Raw genomic sequence first — 12161 nt, 5'->3', positions numbered from 1 at the left:
GCCGGGGACTCAAACCTCCTTCCCCTTCGGGAACTGCCTCCTTAAGTTGTTCAAACGTCAGCGCCAAACAAACAGTCGCGACGCTCAAGATCTGATTGTCTGTGACTTTGATGGAGTCGTTGTGTCTTTCCAGGTTATGAATGATAAGGTTGGCAGCAATACAGCATGTTCCAACTCAAACTTTTGAAGTTCTGCCTCAAATTCTCATCTTCAAAAGAAACATCAAATGACGCCAACCTTAACCTACAGAGTTCAGACCTACGGCATGACGTCGAGTGAAGTGGATTTAAAGCTTGAAATCTGGAGTTTTTTTTGAAAAGGACCAATAAACCAAATTTTCAGTTTTTGCTTTTTGGGTGTTTTTCAATACCCCTGACTCAAGGCGGTTCTAAAAACACCCAAAAAGCAAAAACTGGAAATTTGGTTTATTGGACCTTTTCAAAAAAAAACTTCAGAAATATGGCTACATGCCAAGCGCTGAAATTTTGGCCAGCCAGCGTCGGAGATTCTCCCCGTTCTGTGTGTTTCGTTTCGTAAATGGTTTTTCGGGGAAATATGATCTCCAGACTGCGACGCCGACTGTGCTGTGTGTGGGTTGAGACGATGATGGTGTGCGGTGTAGACGCGTTTATGGTGCGCTTTTTTTCTTTTGAGATGGTTTGATTGATTGATAAATTGACAATTAAAGGGCTTGACGAGCGAGAGTGAACTGTAAATTTTACACATATTTGAGAAATTTATGTAACAAAAAAACATGAATATATTATTCATTCCAACAACCACTCGCTCATCACCGATCAAATTGCTAGCTTGAATCGTCAAGCCGAAATCAATCGTGAGCTACCAAGTTAAGCAAACAGCCAGTGATTCGTTCGATCGCTTCACACAGCCACACAGAATTAAATCCTTCGTGAAATACTTGGCCTACTTCGCCCTTTGGCGATACTCACACAAGAGCTCAGAGAGGAACGAAGCTAACAACAACAACACTACCACAGTTGACCGTCAACTTGAATTTTGCATGGTTTAAGTTCCGGTCGAATGTTTCTTTGATGAAAACAAATTTTAAATATTTTTGAAAACATTGATTTCAAGCAGATGAATGAGCGATTGAAACAAAGCCGAGCACAAACGATTTTGAATCAAATTGGAGCGACAAAGCGCAATCATTCTGTGCGAGCCAATCTGAGTCTGAGCTGAACAAAAAGTGGGAGAGGAAGAGCAACAGAAGAGAGTAAGAGTGAGTGTAGTGGCAAAAGTTAGGAACTCATCAGAGCAGGTTTACGTCGCGTATGATTTGTGCTCGCGAGTGAAGTGGGAAAAATTTGAGCAATCAGAACGTTTTAAGTTTTATTCAACATTTTTAGTAAAACTTCAAGTTTGATAGAGTTCAGTCCATACTCGATTATCTGAAGGTTTGTATGGGACTTCGGATCAGAGCTGAGAATGTCAGGGGTCCTGACTTGAAAAACGGCGACGCATACACGATTTTTTCAGATCCATTCACTGAACCACAAAACCGTGACATAAACAAACCCGACTCAGTCGTGAGTGCCCTAGTTCACTGAGCAGCTGCAATGCGAGCCAGTAGTCGACCAACGCTCATTCGACGTTGCACGCACACACATAAAGAAACAAGTTTTTACACAAAAAGTTGGTATTTATGAGTGAAAATATAATTTTGAATATAAGTTATGGTTGTTTTAAGTGTTTTGCACAGTCTAGAACCATTCAATTGTTTAAAAATAGTCAAAATAGTGTTTAGAGAGGATTTTACGAGTCAGTCATACGACACGAATTGAGTGAGTGTAGCTCATTTTTTCACGTCTCTCATTCTCCAGCAGCCGACCGGCACGAGTCAGGCGGCAGTGGTTGAAGGGACACAGTAGGCTTACAGTCAAATGCTAGCAGTGAACTGACATTTTGGTTTGCTTCATGTGTACGCTGGGTTGGAAACATTTTGCAGGCCTGCTTCGGATAATCGAATCATGAACACAAAAAAAACGTAATTTTTAATTTTCTAACTTTAAACATTAAATTCGAGTTCTGTGACCCCATTTTAGTCAAATTTGAGTTGCCTTTTAGCATACAAAATACGTTTTTTCAGTACTTCAACCCGCCATTTTGGCCACCGTCTTGGATTTAAAAATTCCAAATCACTTTATCACTTCATTTCACTTTTTAGGGTCATATTGAAGCATAACTATAAAAAAAACAAGACAATGAAAAAACTTTTTCTTTTCGTTATTCGATTATCCGAAGATTCGACTATCTGAAGTGAAATTTTTCCGAGGCCTTCGGATAAGTCTGGGCTGTATTTGATAAAATAATTCCAGATCGGAAGTCTGTTTCCGTTCCCCGAAAACATTCCAATCGTTAAAATTAAGTTTTGGTAATTTTATGTCTTTATAAAATAACAATAGGCAAATTCATGAATTTTAAACTTCATATTACTGAATTTGATCAAAGTCTGCCAAATTTCACAGAAACCCGTTTAAAATACTTTTGTTCAAACTTATTATTTGATTTATTTCATTCCAGATTTCAGTCAATTTAACATCTAGACTGGTATAAATATGACAAAAATCATTTTTAACAAAATTCCTTAAATCTTATTAATAAAAATTTTGAACTCTTTTTAAAGCATTTTTTCAACTTATAGGATGATGGTAAAAAAAGTAAAAAAGTTTGAAAAACCAGCAGAACTTTGAACAAGAAACTAAAACAATTCAACACTCAAAACTACTGTAGAATAGGCCAAGAAAAGGATAATAATTATAAAAATACTACTGACAAAAGGGCCAACTCTTAAACCACTTGTCAACGAAATCGGTCGATTTCATGCATTTTTTGTATTTTTTTCTTATTTGGCTCAAAACTATTCCCTGACCAAAGAAGCCATTTTGTGCCATTAGTTCTCCAGTACAAGGTTCCATAAAATTTTGGCGGTTTGCTGTGTTCGGCAAAGTGATAGTTATTGATGAAATTTATGCAAAAAAAAATATTTTAAATATTCGCCTTTTTCAATTTTTGGAAAAAATGAGAAATAATCGCCCACACTGGCCTCTATGTTCCAATGCCAATATCTCTGCAGCAATGGACCAATGTTCAATGGCAACAAATGAAACAATTGCGATTTTTTTGTATCTCTGAGAAAATATATATTGATGATTTTGGAACCAAGACTGACATTTGAAAAGGACGTTAAATGGAATATTTGACTCTTTGAAATGTTACTATTGATTGGGTGAGACTTAACAATATTTAATTTTTTTCTGTTACTGAGAATCATAGGTATATTGCTAAACTTCTCAAGAAAAATACTTGCATAAATATCGAGAAAAATGTTTTTTTTTAGTTTTAAAAACATATAATTACTATATCCCGAAAAAGGCAAAAGAAAAAGTGTCAAGTACTTTTCGATTTAAATTTTTTCTAAACATTCAAAACTATAGCCAAAAAATTGAGTCGAATTTCTCTTTCGTTTTGCCAAAATAAAAAAACATTTATTTTTTTTTAAATCATTACTTGCTTTCAAAATTTTAGTACCGTAATCCAGGGTGACATTGGTGGTTGAAGAGACTTTGATAAGTTTGAGATTTTTCCGCAAAATGAAGAGAAAAGTACGTAAGAAATTGAGAGGAATCATACTGTCCGTGGCAGAGAAGTGTACAAAGTACTTAAAAAGGAATTTTCATACAATTTAGAAAACGTTTAAAAGTTAAATAACTATATTAAATATATAGAATTATAATAATAATATTGTAAATATTAAAATAATATTATAAGTTTAAAAAAACCAATTCATATTTATTTTTATTAAATTTTAATAAAATAAATATAAATAGGTTTTTTTAATATTCGCAAAGTGTCATGGTTTTCTCAACGTAAATAAGTTCGAATCGGAAAACGAAAAAAATAAAATTAGTTTGTAGATCATAAATTTTACGTGTTTTTGAAACATAATTTGAAAAAATCTTTAAAGTTATAGATCTTTTCAGCAGAACATTTTTTTATCTTTTGAAAGTTTGGATTCGTGCTTCTAATTCAGTATATAATTTAATTTCAATCGATTTTTTTTTATAATTAAAACAATTTTCAAATAATTTTAGGCAAAATACTTAAGGTCAGGATCAATTTTAGAAAAAAGTATATTTATTTCGTAAAAATGCTGAATAAAACATTGATTTTTTTTTCATAAAAACTGTAGCAGCAACCTTAATGATGGTACATTTGAAAATTTTCAATCTGTTTTCTGGCAATACAAACTATGACTACCAAAGCCTCCGTAATTTTTTTTTAAACAATGTTAAAATTACTTTTTTTCAAAAACGGTTACATGCTTTCAGTATTATAATCTTGGGACAAACCTTACCAGTTTATTTTCCACCACAAAACTCGATCAATTCCATCAATTCGCACTGCCCTCGCACAACAAAGTTCTCCCGATGCTCAATTTATGACTCCATCAAAAAGCAACCAGAATCAGAACAAACCGTTGTTGTCGGTCGTGCTGGCTGTTGTGTTGCCGAGGCCCCATTTGGCAAAGCTCGTTTCTCAAAACCGATCTCGCTGAAACCATCGAGGAGGAGGGGGAGGAAGTTGGAGGGAAGCGCTTAATTGTATCATATGTCACACGCTACTCACTATTGCTGACTGGCTTGTACCGGCGCTCAACCAACCAGTCTACAGTCGCCCCAGCTGAGCTCTCGTCATCATCCCAGGGAATGAACGCAAACAGCATCAACAGCAGCAGAGGGCACAGGCACGGATGCTGCTGATGATGAGATGCGGCGACGACCAGCAGAGATGATGCAATCGGCTCCAACTGGCTGGGGCCCGGCAGCAGTCGATTCTGCCGATATGGTCATGTGGCGCATTTGTGGCCAACCCGCGGGGACCGTTACGTGGTGCGGTTTTGGAAATTTTTGAAGATTTTTTTAGCCAAAACTAATTTCAATGTCGTCAAATTTGATTAGTTTGAATTTCTCAAAATATAACAATTTTACCCAAAATAACGACCTCTGACAGAGACTGCCGTAGGGGCAATCGTCAGACACAGTTGGACGACATTGTCATTAGTCACATCATCTATCAATAACAAAAACAGCAATCCAGCAGACACAGCTTCCAGATATCAGCCATTGGCAAACACTGCACGGGAAGCACACCAGCAGCACGGCAACAAAAATCACACATATCGACAAACAGAATGCCACCAAAATGCTTTTTTTTTGGAAAACAGCTGTTTTCGGTCTCGAATTGGGACAGTAAACAAGGTTCTCGATGAAATGTTATGGCTAGGAGGAATTCTGGAGCGTCAATTGCTTTAAACGCCAGACAAAAGCAAAGAGGATTAAATTTAATGAAATATTTATAAAAAATAAATAAAAAATATTAAAACTTCTGTTGACAATATTTTTCACTTACCAAAACTGCAATTTTTCAGCATTTTTGGATAGAAGTAAATCCACTCCTGAAAAGATAAACAAAAATAAGAAGTGTTTATTTGTTTGTAGTAAATAGAGCGAGATATTGATGAAATCTCTAATGGGACAAGATAGCGAGCAAAAGGACAAATCTCGTTTCTCTCGAATACTCTCGTTCTCTCTGCTATGTAGCAGTTTCCTTCAGAATAACGATTTTTTAAGCTTGCAGTTGCAGAATATACCTACCTCGTGATGCAACATTCGAAAAATTGATTCTTATGTAAAATCGCCAGGGGAATACGATGGTGAAGTTTTATTCAAAATTAAATTGCATGAATATTGAGAAAATTGCGTGTAAAGTTTTCGATTGCGCAAAATGCATTAAAGTTTGGCATAATTTTTTTCAAAGTAGCTGTCAAGTTTTGCTCTATTATTTTTTTGTTTCTGACATATGGAGATATGAAAAAAGAGATTTTTATTTAAAAAAAATGAAGAAAATCGCTAAGCTTTGGGGAGGTGCCAAAAAAGAAGGGGTGGTCCAATTTGGTTAAAAATCGGGATTCTTACATGTTTTGATAGTATCAATAGCTCCACCAAATTTGAGCTTGATCAGAAAAAAGTCGTTTTCGAATCTGTACTTTTTTGTGTGTACAGCTGAGGCAAAATTACCCATAGAATAACATAATAGTAGGTTCACCGTGTTGGCTAAATACGACAAGTGATGAAAAAATCAAGTTTGCAATGAGTTTCATGCAACATTTTTTTGCAACTCCAAAGAACACCCTTTGAACAGAACTATAAGTCAAATGTCCACATACCTATTTAGTCAAAAAAAAAAAATCAAATCAAATTATTTACTCTACAGCATTACCTTGGCTTCTCGATTTCGAGATTCCTACTCGAAACTAGGTGTTCAAAGGCTTGATTGATTGTTGAGGCAATTGCAAACCTTTTTTTACACCTTAACTTCGATCCACTCTGGGATTCAAACTGACGACCTTTGGATTGTTAGTCCAACTGCCTACCAGCGACTCCACCAGGACAGGACCCAGGGAGAAGACTCCTACACCTGGACTGAGCTAACGACCTAACCTCTAGGTTAGACCGGGGCCAACATTTACTTCCCCATCCGATGGAAGGCGTGATCAGACTAATCTTGTCTCGAAAAATGCCACCGGGATCTTCTGGGATCGAACTGGGTGAGAGGCAATCACGCTTACCCCTACACCACGGGTCCCGGCACATATTTAGTCAATGAAACGTTTAAATCAAAAAATGTTGTTGAAAAGTATTACTTTTCCAAACAAGCGCTTAAAAGTAGAAATTTTCAGCATTCGTTTCAGTGCTGAAAAGTAGAAAATTTCAGCATTTGTTTTGAAAAGGGTTACTATTCGATTCTGTTTTTTTGGTACACAAAAGTAGGCTGTTTCTTCGTTCGAGAATGACAAGAATAGTAAGTAAATTCACGGCGGAATGGCAAAAAAATATTTTTAATCATGTTCACTAATATTATTATATCTGTTTTCATTATTTCTGAAAAGTCAGGCAACTTTTTTTACATAACAAACACGCTAAATATTTTCTTTCTTAATATTTTTTTTGTTTTTTTTTTTCATACAATTGCTGATACCAAATAACAGGACTTTTAATAAAAAATATTCTTTTTTATGACTATAAGTTATTCAAGGGTATGTTTAAGGGGAATAAAAAAAACAATTTCAATAAAAATAATTCCAAAATTTTAAAAAAGTTAAAAGCTCTAAACATAGTTTATTTTCTTTTTTTCATATTTTTTAACAAATTATAGTTGCCGGGTTATCGTCAGTTGAAATTGACAGGCAAATTATGTGACACTTGGAGAAGTTTCTGTTTCATCAATTCGAATTCTGTGTGAGACTATATCTTTATCTAATTTTTTGGGAGGTGCTTTTTCTTTATTTTTTTCAACTCGAAAAACCAAAAGTAGCTTTTCCCTTGAAAACTTGCTTTAAAAAGAGTTTATAAAAATTTTTAATATCTTTTTTTGTCATATTTTCCGATAGATATTATTTTATCAAAAAAGTTTAAAGTGCCGTGCAGTTTTTGGCAACACGACGTGATGTTGCTAAAATTGAGAAATCTTAATAACTCTATTTTTAAACGAAAAAAAAACCTGCTAATATTTGTGTGAGAACCATCAATAAACATTGATGATTATTCATAATGACGGGTGTGGTTAAATAAAATATTCATAAGTAGATGAGAAGAGATTATTTGCATTAAACATTGTTATATTTTGCTCGATATTTTGAGTAATAGCTATAGTAAATTTATGTTTTGAAAGTATTATGAGACCAACATTTCGACGTCGTCCTGCTATCTTGTCACACCCGCCATTTCGACGTTCCGATTAACACGCGTTTTAATGTTTGATCTTGAATAAACAAAAACGAAAGCACGCAATGTAAACAATAACAAACACGTTTTGTTTGACTGACCATTGTGTGCATTGTCCCGAAGTTTGGTTAAAGTTGGTTGTTGGAGTCCCGAGTTATAATTATGGTTTTGGTTTATGGTAGTCTAACTTGTACGTGCGACAAACGCGTTCTTGTCTGAAATCTTTTTAGCCAGTTGTCGCACTTACATCAATTTTCAGGGAGTGTCAAGAAAGCACGACAAGATTGAAACTACTTTTATATGTAAAGTGACAAAAATGCAAGGAGTTTGTTCGGATTTCGGATTTCTGTGAAGGTCAAAAGATGAAGCATTGTGAGCTTCACAAAATGGCGTTCTGAACTAAATTCGGCCCAAAATGCTCGTACGACAAGTTAGCACGACGGCGACGATTATTTGGGGGAACTTTGAAGGCCTTAGGAAGAAAAATGAAACAGTTTGTATCATTTTATAATATTTTTTAAAACATACAATTTTAAAAAGCTTAAAAAACTCAAATATTTTTACGGTTTAGTTTAAAGAACACGACTTTAAAAAGATAATCGAACCAAGAGAAAACTTGAACTATTAAATCTACAAACAACGGAAATCTTTTCTAAAGACATTTCTGACCCAATTCCAAAATCTGCAATCCTCATCTCGTCCTGCATGTGCCAGTTGCGTAAGACATTCTTTACAATTTTGTTTTCTTTCCCCAATTTCCATTTCTTCGCTAAATCCCACCCAAAACGTGCGTCTGTCTTTTCCTATTTTCCCGCACAAACCGCTCTTTAAATCGAACCTAAATCAAAAAACCTCACGCCAAAACAGCAAACCCACATATTTCCTCATTTGGTCCAATCTCCGCGTGTGCTCCATCCGCTGCAACATTCCCGCTGTCCCTTGCCCCAGTGGTTGTGACTTTCGAAGGGGCACCGATCAAAACCAATCAATCCCCAATTTCCCCTCGTCGGAAAAGTCACGCTGGAATGTGTGTGCGGCAAGTGTGAGGCATCCGGACGATTTTGGGACGCTGTGTATGACGCTTTTTTGACAGTGTCCAAGAAGTGTGTTATTTGAACGGATTTGTAAGGTTTTGAAAGTTACAAATGTTGTACGTCGCTAACAAAGAACTTTTTGGTTTGATTGAACAAGAAGTACAAATTCAGATTACACCTGAACAAGTGTAAATATCTGACACTTAAGTTTTAACAAGAATTTATAAGATTTCCTGGGAAAATGAACGGTTGTGCATCGCTAATTCAACATATCAGCGATATGTATAGCTAGAACAAGAACGATTTCGGATTTTTTGGGATTCTCAACAAAAATAATCCTGATTAATATAGACGAAACATTTGTAAGGTTTCCCCGTTACAATCAGCGTCGTTGTGTATCGATAGCGCAACATGTTGGTCTTTATACATCGCTAAAACGCAATTTTTTCGTTCAGTTCTGTTTGAATGCGGTACCAACGGTCGTAAATGGAACCAAAACAAGAAAAAATATGGTTTCAATGAACAAGAGTGAAACTTGGAGCCCCCAAAAAAACTGGAAGATTCACACAACGACACAAAGCGTGATATTTTTAGTACCCGATTTTCCGCTCTTCTTTCCGACTTTTCTTCGATTCCTCCTCGAACTCCCATTGAATGTAGTGTGTACCACATGTTTCGACTTTCGGCAGCATCAGCAGAACCGACAGCAGGCCGCCTCCACACCAAAACATGCTCTTCTTTGTTGCGCGTAAGTTTCTTGTTTCTTGTCCCTTTCTCTTTTCTCCCCCTCTCTTTTAGCTTTCGGGAGTACGTTTCTTTCTTTGTGTATGGAGTCCATTCATTCACTTTTCCCTCCTCCTCCTCCTCCCACCCATCATCACGTGCGTTAGGGCTTTTGCTGGCCCCAACTTCCCCTTTCCGCTCCTCGCCCTTCTTAATTCGTTGCAGAGTTTCGGTTTCGCGGAACGACACATCTGTCAGAGTTACTTTCAGCCTTCAGTTTGGTTGGTTTGGTTGGATTATTCTGGCCAATGTCTTGCAGCAGACCAAACTGAAGCAAAAAAGAAAAAAAAAACGTTGGAGTTGGCCTCTGGCCCATAAAATCGTGAATCGAATCACTCATGGCGAACGAAAACAGCACACACGCAAAAAAAACTAAATATCAATATCATACACCACGGAGTGGACTGAATCTTGTGTGGTTTTTGGATCTCAGGGACTGCAAAATTGGGGAGGTTTATGGGAGAGTGTTTTGCTGTTTTCGTGTTGCTGGAGAGTTGAGGACTGCTAGCAGATGTGGGGCATAAAAGTGAAATTATCTGCAAGAAAATATTTGTATCGTTGTAGATTTATCCCGTTTAACCGTAAATCGCTTTATTATGCGTTTTAAAATAAAAAATCTAAAACTATTCTCAAATATGGAATGCATAGTTGGTAGATTGCGTTTAAAGCTTAATGATTCCTTTTAAGATAGTGACATCGTGTTTAAATTTTTTTCAATAGTTTAAATATATATTTAGATTTTTTTTTTGTAATTTTGATGCTTGGAAACAATTAAAAATTATAAAATATCTCCATTTATATTATTTATGTCTGTAAATAATATAAATTGCAAAATGAAGTAGGTTTCTACAATTTCCAAGCATCAAAATATCCAAAAATATAAATAATATATAAATAACAAAATGTTATAAGTTTCTTTATTTTCTTTATTTAGCATCAAAATTAAAAAAAAAACATGTCTTTATAATTCAAGGAATTATTATTATCATTATTTTATTAGGATGGTACAAATATTTTTAAAAGTTTAAGTCACCCCCCCCCCCTTCAAAATTGGCCCGAAAAATCAGGGGGCAAAAAAAAATATTTTTACAATAAACTTCAAAATTTCAATGAAAATTCAAGTGCAACCAACTGAAATCAAATTAAAATACATTCCTCTGCGTTTAAAATCATTTTTAGCATGTTTGGGTTTATTCAAAAGTCTTAAGATTTTTTGAAAATTTTCGATGCGAAATCTTTTTTTTCGATACAATTTTTGGTTTTGTCAGATCTTAGATTTTTTGAGAACTAATGATTGCAAAACAACTGAACTAGTGTAAAATGCATTTTAAAACACTTTTTTCATTTAAATGTGAAGACTATGGCTTGTTATTTAAATTTTTATATTTTTTTTTTATTAAAATATATTGTATCGAATATATCAGAAAATTTTACAAATGATTTATTTTTGAATTTTGAAATTAAGACAACAAGTTTTTGAGTTATTGGTACAAGAAAATATAAAGCCGTTTGGATGAGACTAGTGCGTCCATCCCGGGAATTCCCGGGACAAAAATCCCGGGATTTTTCCAAAACCGAGAATTCCCGAATCCCGGGATTTTTCATATTTTGTCCCGGGAATTCCCGAAATTGAAAACATATCAAATTTTGGTCTAGGAATTCAGATTTGGTTGTGAAAATTAGTAATCGATAAGCATTTTAAAGCATTAAAATTTGTATTTGGCATATAACAGCATTAATTTGACAGGGAAAATTGTAAAAAAAAATTGTTTACAGATCCGCAAAATGCTTTGCACCTTAGATATTTTCTACTAAATTTTATTTATTTAAAAAAGGCTTTTTATTATATTCATGTATATTTATGACTAAAAATTTGAAAAAAAGCATAATATTTTAAAAATTATTTAGCTATTCATCATAAACCGGCATCTGGAGCAAATCAGGACAAAAGTAACGAATTTAGACAGCTGTTTAAGCTAATTTGTTTTTGAATAATGTTCGGATTGTTTTGATTGGTTTCGATTACAACAGGAACAGATCAAAACAATTCGTACACCGATTTCCAAATTTATTGCTCTAAAATCTCCTGTACCTATTCAGAATGCAGTCCCGATTATCCCCAGTTGGTAGTTGGTTGGTAGTGACTTAAAGATAATTTTTTAAATATGTTTTTAATTATTAAACATAAAATTCCAAACTTATCCAAAGTGTTACATTGTCTGGTATAATTTTATTTCTTGTTGTTTAAGACACTTTAATTGAAATTGTATAAGCTTTTGTAGTTATATTATATAACTAAAAAATAAAATAAATATATTCAAAATTCTGGTTCAATTAAATTCCAAAGCACATCAAAGAACACATTTTTTAATGTGTTTTAAACTATCTAAAGACTGCTGTACTTGTTCAGATTGAAGGGTAGCTTATCACCATTAACAGTTTTGAGCTTATTGTATGATTTAAGCAAGAAAACGTAACAAATATAATGAAAAAATAGATTTTCAATTATGAACACGGTTTTCAAAAATTGAAAAACTGG

General features: G+C 34.6%; 1 protein-coding gene and 1 long non-coding RNA gene across 3 annotated transcripts in view; one reads left to right on the top strand and one right to left on the bottom strand.

The window, feature by feature from the left end:
* The window catches only part of LOC6045948 (chaoptin), a 202420-nt gene that overhangs the window by 90644 nt on the left and 99615 nt on the right, over positions 1 to 12161 (top strand). The window lies entirely within an intron of this gene.
* Positions 1 to 12161, bottom strand: part of LOC119765576 — a 37368-nt gene that overhangs the window by 17979 nt on the left and 7228 nt on the right. Inside the window, exon 2 of the long non-coding RNA XR_005276825.1 lies at positions 5431 to 5476. This is a non-coding gene — a long non-coding RNA (uncharacterized LOC119765576). The remainder of the gene's footprint in view (positions 1 to 5430; positions 5477 to 12161) is intronic.

This window comes from Culex quinquefasciatus, chromosome 1 (genome assembly GCF_015732765.1).
Source record: "Culex quinquefasciatus strain JHB chromosome 1, VPISU_Cqui_1.0_pri_paternal, whole genome shotgun sequence".
NCBI classification, from domain to species: domain Eukaryota; kingdom Metazoa; phylum Arthropoda; class Insecta; order Diptera; family Culicidae; genus Culex; species Culex quinquefasciatus.
This window is presented reverse-complemented; position numbering and strand designations above follow the sequence as displayed.